The sequence below is a fragment of the Silene latifolia genome, chromosome 2, assembly GCF_048544455.1.
Source record: "Silene latifolia isolate original U9 population chromosome 2, ASM4854445v1, whole genome shotgun sequence".
In the NCBI taxonomy this organism is placed as follows: Eukaryota; Viridiplantae; Streptophyta; class Magnoliopsida; order Caryophyllales; family Caryophyllaceae; genus Silene; species Silene latifolia.
Genome location: NC_133527.1, coordinates 172,474,546 through 172,486,526, shown reverse-complemented (window position 1 = coordinate 172,486,526; position 11,981 = coordinate 172,474,546).

Below are 11,981 nucleotides of genomic sequence, written 5' to 3'. Positions count from 1 at the left end.
AACGCCCTAAATGTCCTAGCTTGGGCGTTTCTGTGGACTATCCTAGACCAATTGGTCGACCAACATGACTCAAAGCCCAAGAGGTGAGCTTGGGTGACCCAACAGGGTCGTGTTCTAGACTCTTGGAACGAAAAAACGCCTGGCCTAACACGGCCATGACCCGGACAAGACTCGACGCATTTCATGCTTGGTTGAGGTTCGAGAAACATTTTGGATTGAATTTGAAAAACGAATGATCGATTTGAAAAATGAGATTTGAAATGGGCAGCATGCTGGCTATAAAAGCTTGTTTTGGCCGAAATTTCTAGTCCTATTTGGGCAGCATTCCGCGTTTTTAAAACCATGCTAATTTTGAAAGTAAGTTGTTCAAAAGTTCGGTTTTGAAATGAACATGGAAAATTTTGAAAAGACCCGGGAAAACACCTTGCACATTGTCATTCTCATGTTATAAGGATGTATGCTCCTAGACATCTCTAAGTCTCGGCAAGTCTTCTACAAGAAGGTCTATGCCCTCCATCCTTTTGCGGTCTTATAGAGCAAGGGCCTTAAGGTAAAGTACCTAGAAGAGCGTCCCCACCATCAAGAACCACGCGAGGTGAAGTGGAAGCGAGCAATGTGCAGCTTCCTAGCATAGTGGGACGTCGCCCCGCACGCATCACAAAGAAACGCTGGGACGGCCCGGGAAAATCCTTAAGGGTTTATGCATGAATCGTAGCACTATGAGTAATGTTTTACTTTCCAACACTTTCTTTTCAAGTTTCACCTCGGAGGAAAAGACCCTAGAAACAAAGTGTAACTAGTCCTCTTTTCCCAGTGAGTCGCCAAATCGTGGACAAGGCCCTCGGGAACTGCGTCCGCGGGATCCACACTAGGCATAATCGACTCGAGGTTCCTTCGAATCAAATTAAGACAAATTAGAGTCGCCACCAAGTTTTTTGGGAACTTGGAACCGTTCAAGTCAACTTTACACCTTTTATCGAAAAGCATAAAGCCAATCGACTACGAGTGATTAAAGATAAAGACTTGTACCCTATATCACTCGATTTGAATGACTCTCGTAATCCAATGGTATTTAGACGGATCCACAAACCATAGATCTTGAGTAAGGGGTGAGGGTACGTGTTAGGAAGCCCATAAGGACACCTAACCCCGCCCGTCAATAACGGCCTCTACTAAGTCAAGTGTCGGATTTCAAACAAGGTCATAGCTACTACGATATATGATATGCAAACATCGTTTTAAACCCTAACATGTGACAACAATTTCTATGTCGTTTTAAATGCAACTAAACTAACTTTGTCAAAGTTTTAATTTAGCATGTGGGTTGATTGATCTAACAACATGTAAAGCAAACAAACAAGGCTTGATGGGAATGGGGGAGCCGTTGGGATCTACCCTATTACAACCCAGGCATTTCATGCCGACACAACAAGAAATTAAAGATACAACTCGATCTAAAATACAACGCTATACACAAAACCGTATATGACGCATTACACGGCCACTTGGCCTAGGAAAACGTGCACAAAGGGGTGGCCCACGGCTCACATGACTCACGGCCTTGGGTCACTCCTCGTAATGCGTGCTTTCACTTAATCTTATCGAATTAGACATTGGGTCACACACCAAAGCATGCATTAGCATAAATCGGGCCATGTTGCTTTAAACAACATGCGATTTACTACGCTCTTACATGCATTAGGGCACAACCATCTAACCAAACAAGACTAAGGTTTTTAGAAAAGGTTTTGACTCGATAAAAGTGAAACTAATTACAAACAAACTACCAAACATGACTCGATAAACAAAGTAATTACAAGATACGAAATAACGAGATAAAGATAAGAAAATAACGAGAAAAGGACCACAAGGACACGGCCAAACACGGCCTACACGTTCTAGCCTACCCTAATTCTTAGGTTAGATTCATTAGGTTAGATAGATGATTGCGAAACGGGTTAGGAAACAAGTTAGAAAACAAGTTAGAAACGACGTTGATCGATTGGAAGGATGTCGCGCAAAGGTGTATTCTACACGGCCTAAGGGGTCAAATTCGGTCAAGTTCGCTAATTAAATTAACTCGTCGAGTGTTAATAAGAAGGTGCTAATCACGCACTCTTATACTAGCGAGAAATTAGGTGAACGAGAGAGATGCATTCATTAAGTTACAGAATTGTCGATTGATTTTAAAAGCTATGTCGAAGCACCCTAACATGTCTAATTAGGTTATTTAAATGATCGAATGTCGCCTAAATAAGTCATATGTTAACAATCAGAGGTCATACTAACATGTAAATGGTCCTAGGGTGTGTCGAATTGGCCGAAACAAACAAAGGGTCAAAAATGAGGAGCGAAGTTAGTAGTTCGTTTTATTTATGTCCTACCTTGAACACGAGGATATGTAAATGAGACGGGGGTGTACGACCGACTGATGTAGCGGTTTCTTTCCCATCTCAAGTCAACGCGGGTGTTCATGGTGGTACTTTAACTCATACTCGGACTAAACTAGTTTCGTAGTTAATTAGAACAATCGATAAACAAAAACGATAAACAAACAAAAACAAACTATAAAAAACAAACATAAAAAACGAAATAAAAGGGAGAAAGAAGAGGATTTGATGCACCCTCAACCTACATGTATCGTTGACACCGTCTTGGGTCGTAATCGATGGTAGATTTTATCTCGAGAGGCCGTCGTCGACAAAGAAACAAAGCAAACAACACGTTTTTATCGAATCTGGACAGCAACTTTCAAACAGCGATTTCTCTCTCGTTTCACGATGAAAATTCAATTTAAAAGATGTTTTGAAAACTAGAAAGAGAGGAGAACAGATATATTAAAGCAACCCCTGCTCGTTTTGAGTTATTGGGCACGAAAAACGAGCACAAACAGAACTGGACAGACACGAAAAAGCCGCGAAAACAGAGTGTATAACACTCTGTTTTTCGAGGGAATTCGTGTACTCTCAAGGGCAATTTGGCTCGTAAATATTTGTCTAATGTGTAGATGGATGTTGTATGGTTAATTTGGAACAAGAAACTCAAATTTTAATGGATGTTTGAAGGAGGAACGAATTGTTTTTCGAAGAGGACACACAAACTGTTTCAGTTTGTAAGTCGGTTTTGTGGATGGTTTTTGAGAGGCAATTAGGGTTTGTTTCTGGGGTTTAAAGCTTGTAAGTGAAGGTAGTATATATGGAGAACTTAGAGGAATGAATGTATGGTGAAGGGGTCGTATTTATAAGGAGTTAAAGTAGGGTAAAAGGGGGGGAGAGGCAGTCGGGCCTGTTCGCGCATAGCTGCTGTCCAGCAGCTTTGGTGAGGGTTTGAGAGGGTTTGTGACGGGTTTTCTTGGTGGTTAAGGTAAGGTAATATGGGTAGGATACTAGGGTACGGGTTAGGGTTAATGGGCACGGGTTTTGGTAGTGTTTGGAGCGGGTTTTGGACTCGGGTTTGAGCTGCAAAACAGGGGGGGCTGCTTTGTGTATGCGGGCTGTTTGGGGGTGATTTGGGACGGGATTTGGGCCATGGTTATGGGGTTCGAACTGGGGTTGGATGGGTAGAGGCTTAGGTTGGTTAGTGTACTCGAGATTCGTGCCAACTCGTAAAGAAAACGGGCTAAAAAACCGAGCTAAAATCGAGCTCAAATACGTGTGTTTAAAAACGAGTTTTTCTCGATTTTTAAATCGATTTTTCAAATCAATTAACACATTAAAACAAATGATTTTTCAAATCAAATATACTCATAAAATGATTTTTCAAATCAAATATTTATTTTATTTTCAATAAAATAAACTTAAGAAAATAAATTCAAAATAAAATAAAATAAATTGAAATCACCTTAAAAAAGACCTTAATTTAAATATCATTTAAATTAAAATACTCCGTCGACAACGCTCATTCTACATCGTAAAACGAACCCAAATAATGACACTGACAACTAAATAAATACATGTGTCCTATCATCATCGGGTGTTTGTCGGGTTCTCTATAAATTCCAATATCGACGGATACGGGTATCTACAACGCTAGATTAAGCTGAAGAAGAAGCAAAACGGTTATATAAAGATATATATTCGTGTCCTATCCTCAAGGAAGACTAAGTCTAATTATAAAACCATATTGCCTATGAACCTGGACGTGCAAAGGAAGAGAAAGTTAAGGATCAATCAAATAGGAACGAGTCAACCGGATTAATAGGGAATATGCCCTATTAATCCGGTAACAGCTCCGACAAAAGGGAAGGGCGTTGAAGACCAGTACAACGTTCGTTTTCATGATTATAAATATTGTAATTCTAGCATTGGCAAAGGCATTGATTATTTTTTAGTGTGCAACTATTCTATTACTTATCTTTTCGTCATTTTTTGAGCATTCAATTACTTAAACAAAATTTGTATTCAACTTATTAAAATAATATAAACACTATCCTTTTCTCCTAGTCTTTCCTCATTATTCATCTGCAACATACCAAAATTATAGAACTAGATACCCTGATTACTCTATAATCAAGCCGGATCCTTTCAGCAAAATCCTGCTAAAACAATTGGCGCCCACCGTGGGGCATCTAGTTCTTCAACCAATAAAATTCCCTTTATCATTTTTCATTTAATATTCACACACAAAAATTGTGGAACTCACCGCAGAACAAAAATTAGCGGCCGCCTGCCAAGATCAAAGAATTGGAAACAATCCAAGAGAAGGCACCCAGTGACGAAGCAAATCAATAGGTCAAGGAATCGAGTCTAGCCCGAGGAAAAAATTGGAAAATCAGGCTTCGGGCTCCAAGACCAGATTCGAACCAGGGACCCCATTCTCATCCATTATCAAAAACATTGACTTTTCTAATTTTGGAACCCCGGAGAAGGATACATTATCCGGTACCCCAACCATTCCCAATGATGAAACAAACAAAACTGAAGCAGCAATAATGATGGCTATGCTTCAGGAAATCCAAAAACTCCACAACAAAATAGAAAATATACCTGGAGTGCCGGACCACGTGGTGAAGTAGAAGTTGATGACTTTGCGATTCACCCTTAGCGGATGAAATTGCAAAGATTGATCTACCCAAGAAATTTACTGTCCCATCCATGAGAACTTATGATGGAACCTCTGATTCACAAAATCATGTTGCCATATTCAAACAGAAAATGTTGGCTGCCTCAATACCCAGTGAACTCAGGCAAGTCTGCATGTGCAAGGGCTTTGGTACAACCCTGACCGGAGCAGCATTACAGTGGTTCATCAATCTCCCAAATGGAGGTATCAAGAATTTTGCAGAATTAATCAATGCCTTCAATCAACAATTCGCGAAAGGCGGGATATGGCTAAGAGACCCAAGAACTGCTCAGGGTAAAGCAACTTCCTGAAGAATCTCTCAAAGAATTTCTGGCCGATTTGTCAAAGAAAAGGTGGCCATTCCCGTGTGTGATGAAGAAACAATGGTGGAAGCCTTCAGCAAGGAGTCCTTCTTGACAAAGTGACATCTATGCGGAACTGACCAAGAAAGCATGCCCAACCTTTGCCACTGTTCACCCATCGCCTTAGAGCATGTCAGATTAGAAGAAGATCTCAACTTCAGAACGAACTCATCCGGCGGAAAGCAAGTCTATGGACACACTAACAGAAAAGCTCCTACCGAAAGGAGGCAACCCCGGATCGGACCCTATTCCAGGCCTGAAAGATCTGAAGTCAACATGGCACAAGAACACAAAGGTAACCTTTCTAGCTTACCAACTATTCCTGAATATAACTTCTCTATTAATACTGCAGGATTAATTAAACGCCTGGAAAGCCTGGGAGATACAGTCAGATGGCCCAAGAAATCAGACAATCCCAGGAAAGACCCAACGAGATGGTGTGACTTCCATCAGGACATCGGACACACTACAGAAGAATGCATCCAGCTCAGGAAACAGGTGGCATATCTCCTCAAGAAAGGCTTCTTGAAGGATTTAATTCAACAGCCAAAGAACAAAGATGAAGGACAAAACAAGAGAGATCCAGGAAACAGCAGGGACCCTCCTCCTCCTCCCCCCATCTATGAAGTCAAATTCATAAATGGAGGATCAGAAATCTGTGGTCTGACCAGCTCAACTGCCAAAAGAATATCCAGGGAATCCAGACTTCAAACTCCTTCCAGGCCCAAGTCATTGCCCGCTATTACCTTTGATGACTCGGACCTGCAGGGAATATCATATCTACACCATGACAGCCTGGTACTCACCATGCAAATTGGCACAGCAAAGGTATCAAGAATCCTGATAGATGGAGGCAGTTCAATCAACCTGGTAATGCTTGACGTCCTTAAAGCTATGAAGATAGACGAAGGAAAGATCATCAAGAAATCCAGCGTCCTGGTTGGATTCAGTGGAGAAACGAATAACACCTTGGGAGAAATCAGCCTGCCAACCTATGTGGAAGGCGTGGCTTCATATGAAAGATTTGGAGTAATGGATTGCCTATCCTCGTATAATGTAATCCTGGGCAGACCGTGGATCCACAATGTCAAAGCAATCCCATCAACATACCATCAATGTGTGAAAATTCCAACAGAATGGGGGATAACCACCATCAGAGGAGAACAGAGGACGGCTCAGGAATGTTACACTCGGGCTTTGAAACCCTCAAAGTCGGTAAGTCTCTTGCATAGCAATTAAAGTCACATGTCGGGAAGAATATGTAGCACAATCACGATGGAAACAGGAGAAGTCATATTAGACCCGAATTCCCTGACAGAAAGTACTTGTAGGGTCGGATGCACCCGACTCAATCGGACCAAATCGGTCGCTTTCTCAAAACTAAAATGTCTTGTTTTGCTTGGTCACATTTTGATATGACTGGTATAGATGCTGATGTTATTACTCATAAGTTAAATATTGACAAATCCTTTAAGCCTGTACAGCAAAAGAGAAGAAAATTCGCTGCAGAAAGGCATGAAATCATCAACCAAGAAGTTGACAAGCTACTGGATATGGGAATGATCAGGGAAGTAATGTACCCTGACTGGCTTGCAAATGTAGTAGTCGTCCAAAAGAAAAATGGCAAATGGAGAGTCTATGTAGACTACACCGACTTAAACAAAGCCTGCCCAAAAGATCCATTTCCCCTGCCACACATAGATGCAATGGTAGATGCCACTGCAGGCCACGAAATGTTAACATTCATGGATGCCTCCAGTGGATTCAATCGATAAAAATGCATCCAGCAGACCAGAAAGCACAGCTTTCATCACTTTGAAAGAGGTATATATTGTTATACTGCTATGCCCTTTGGATTAAAAAATGCAGGTGCAACCTACAAAAGGCTGGTCAACATGATGTTCAAAGACCAGATAGGAGACACCATGGAAGTCTATATAGATGACATGGTAGTCAAGTCAAAAAAGGCAGAAGACCACGTCAAAGACTTGGAAGTAGCCTTTCAAATACTGGAGAAATTCAATATGAAGCTCAACCCACAAAAATGCCACTTCGGAGTCTCAGCAGGCAAATTCCTGGCTACATAGTGACAAAAAGAGGAATAGAAGCCACCCAACAGATAAAAGCTATTCTGGAGCTAGAACCACCAAAGACAACAAAGACATACAAAAGTGACTGGAAGAATAGCGGCCCTGAACAGTTCATTTCAAGATCATCGAGAGGTGCAAATCATTCTATAACCTCGCTAAGGAAAAACAAGGACTTTCAATGGACCCCGATCATCGACCGCCTTTGAAGACCTAAAGATATATCTATCCTCTCCTCCCCGCCGGCAAAACCAATCAAAGATGAGCCCCCGACAAGATACCCGTCGATCCACGTAAACTTTGTCGGTGCGATCCTGGTCAAAGAAGCAGACGGACAACAACACCCCGTCTATTATGTAAGTAAAAGTCTACGGATGCGAGAGATCGGTATGGCCTGCTTGAAAAATATGTTTTAGCTTTAATTATGAGTTGCACAAAATTAAGACCATACTTTGAAAGCCACCCTATAATAGTCGAACCAATCTTCCTATCAAATATGTACTTAGGAACCCGAATTATCCTGGACGAATGTGTAAATGGTCGATCTGACTCAAAGACATACAACATAACATTTGAACCAAGAACAAAGAATTAAGTCACAAGCACTAGCAGACTTTGTGGCTGATTTTAGTCCGACCCTAGAACCCGACCTAATAAAAGAAGTAAATAAACCGACCAGCGACCAGGAGACCTAGAATGGACCCTATTTGTCGACGGTGCGGCCAACATGAGGGGCACGGGCCTGGGGTAGTACTAAAATCGCCACGGGGGGATAAGATAGTACAGGCTATAAGCCGTGCATTTGAAGCCACCAACAATGAAGCAGAATACGAAGCCCTAATAGCTGGACTAAAGGTATGTATTGACCTTGGTGTACAAAACCTAAAGGTACGTACTGATTCCCTCCTTATTTCAAACCAAGTAAATGGGATATATACAGCTAAAGACTCAAAGATGATGCTTTATTTGGATGTTGTTCAAATCTTAAAATCAAAATTTCGCAATTTTAATATTGACCAAATTCCCAGGGACTTGAATACCCAGGCCGATGCTCTAGCCGGCCTAGGATCCAACTTCAGTTCCCTAGACTTCGACAAAATACCCATTGTACATTTAATAGAACCTGCAATAAATAAACAAAATGAAAGCTTCCCAATTTATATTGCCAATTCTTGGACAAAACCCTACTATGATTGGCTACAACAGGGAATCCTTCTCATAAACAAGCAAGATGCCAAAGCACTAAAAATAAAAGCTGCTTCATATACTATTATTGACAACGTGCTTTTTAAGAAATCGCAGGCCGGGCCGTACCTCAGATGCCTGGAACCACAAGAAGCTGAGCAGATATTATCAGAAATCCATGAAGGATACTGTGGAAATCATAAAGGTGGAAGAAGCCTGGCAAGAAAAGTACTTAACACAGGATATTATTGGCCTACCTTGAGAGCCAATTGCCTGGATTTCAGCTCTAAATGCAAAGCTTGTCAGATTCACGGACCATATATCCATCAGCCATCTGAGGAACTACATTCCATATCCGCACCCTGGCCATTTATGAAGTGGGGCATGGATATAGTAGGAAAACTACCTCAAGCACCGGACAAAAAGTTTTCATGCTAGCAATGACTGATTACTTCTCCAAGTGGATAGAAGTTGAATCATACAGGCAAGTCAAGGAGAAGGATGTCATAGCATTCATCAAACACAACATCATATGTAGATATGGCATCCCCTCCGAAATAGTATGCGACAATGGCACGCAATTTGTGGGAAAAAGAACAAAGCACCTTCTCGTGCTCAATGGAACATCAACTGGTAACATCCACACCAGGATATCCAAAAGCTAACGGTCAAGCCAGGCGAATCCAAGAACAAGGTGGTAATCACCGCATAAAGAAAAAGCTGGAAAGAAGAAAAGGCAGATGGGTTGAAGAGCTCCCCCTGGTCCTCTGGGCTGACAGAACCACGCCTAAAACATCCACAGGCCAAACCCCTACTCCTTGGTCTATGGATGTGAAGCGATAATCCCGGTGAGGTGGACATTCCATCAGCCAGATGTAGCCTGAACACAATAAAAAGCAATATACCTCTAATGGAGGACAAATGGACTTAACAGAAGAGCTAAGAGATGCAGCCAAGATCGGATTAGCGAAGATATCGGCAAAGAGTTGCGAAAAGCTACAACAAGACTCACAAAGCCGGGGTATTCAGGGTAGGAGATCTTGTCCTCAGGAAAGTCTTCCAAAACACAAAAGAAAAGAATGCTGGCAAATTGGCCCCAACCTGGGAAGGTCCCTATCTGATTGATTCAATAGTCGGCCAGGGAGCTTATAGATTACAGACCCTGGACGGCGAAATGATCCCAAGAGCTTGGAATATTGCACATTTAAAACTATTTCACATATAAAATATATCTCTCAATCCAGGTATAATTTTTCACCTTGACATTTCTTGCCTGGAAACTACATGTATGATACTTGCAATTATATGAATAAATGCCGTATATGATTTCTTCAAATTATGTGCCCAAGTACTTACCTATGTTCTCATATTTACTTAGTGAAATCTTCAATACTTGTTTTACATATTGCATTTTATTTAAAAAAAATCTTAAAGATTGGGGGCCACCCCCACCAAATATGGATATCCCCACCAAATATCCAACTGATATCCAAATTTCAGTTGCAAAACAGGCCTTTAAATATTGAGCTCCACTTAAACATACAAATCTGGAAAACTCCTTCCTGACTTGTATAACATAGATGGGTCATAAGCCCTCCCAGACAGGCATGGGACGTAAGCCCTCCGGATGTGCAACAACCCCACCCATAACATACAATAAAAATAAGGACTGGCGGATCCGACAAAAAACGGCCCGATCCAAATCAAAAACTGGTCGATCCAAAGACACATCCAACATTACAAAAGTACCTTGTCAAAACACAAAAAGAAACAAACAAAGACCAAATATTTATTCATCCAAAATAATTGGCCTTACCACACACCTAATAACCATCCATTCCAGGGACATCCCCCCTGGATGGGCCAAAAAATTTTAACTAAATATTCATTCCAGGGACATTCCCCCTGGATAGACCAAAACCTAAAAGAAAAACAAAACTAAGTTATCTTTGAGCCAGTGACCGACTCACAACCATCCGCCATTTCCTGGTCATCAGACTTTGCCTTGGAAGGAGGAGAATCCACTTCTTCTTCTTGACCCATATTGGCCAAATCAGGATACTGAGCGTCCAAAGCTATCTCATCCCGGTCCGGATTCTAATTAGCCCGGTCAGATTCCGGATCCCTCATAGCATCGACCCGACCTTTCCCAAAGAAGTACTGAGCAGCATCAGCCAACCTTGCCTCCACCAATTCCTTTTCAGCAGCAAGCTCCTCATTTTTTTCTCAACTGATCCTGCATTGCCTGCTTCTCAGCCTCCAACTCTTGCCTGACAACCTTCTCAGCATTTTTTGCAGCCACCTCACAAACTATAGCAGCCCTGGTTGCCTCCCTAGTCATCCTCAATCGAGATTGAAGTACTACTTCATTACCCCCGGATGTGTCTTGTCACACGGTTAAGTTTATCCAGTTTTTCCTCCAAACTAGAAACCCTGGCCTGGGCATCCCTGAGCTGACAAGTAGTAGCCAACCCGGCATCCAATCCCTACATATATATAAAATCAATCAGCCAAGTACAAGGCAAAACAAAAAAACACACGAACAACTAAAAATATCCCTTTACAACTAACCTCCCTAGCCTGGGAAGCAAGTTCAGCAGCCTTTGTTACAAGAGAAGCCAGAATAGAAACCACTCTGGTAGACGACTCAAGGGTACTAGCAGACAATAGCTGGCCACTCATTTTTGCAGAAAACTCATCTATCCGTGCCCGGGCATCATCCATGTCATCAATCCTAGCAGGCACCTGCCTTATACTCCTGATTGGCTGAGCCTGGATAGGCTCTTTCTCTCCCTCCTCCTCTTCCAGGATAACATCTTCCCTCTTCCTTTTTTGAGCCTGGACGACCTCCGGTGACACTACCCTGGGTGGATCTTGAGAAGGCTGGACATCAGAAACCAGGATAATAGCGTTTTGTCACTCCCACTAGCCTCCTGGCTCTTGGACTGTTCAGCAATCCTGGCCACCCCAGCCTTCAAATCCTTTGCAGAAAAGCTGGCCAACCTAGCAGAAGACCTAAATACTGAATACATAAAAAATATACGTAAGTATCAGACGATAAATGACAAGAAGATAACATTAACATAAAGACATACGAGACGTACGAGAAAGGGCGGTAGAACTAGGCTTGCCTTTGGGTACTCGACCCCGATCGACTTGGTCTTCATATACCGGGCAACAATTCCCCGCCCAAACTAGCTGGTCGGTCCTCTCTTCCTCAGGAATAGCAAGGAAAGCCTCTATCCTGGAAACAGCTTCCTCATCAAGAGGATCAAAGCTCCAATCA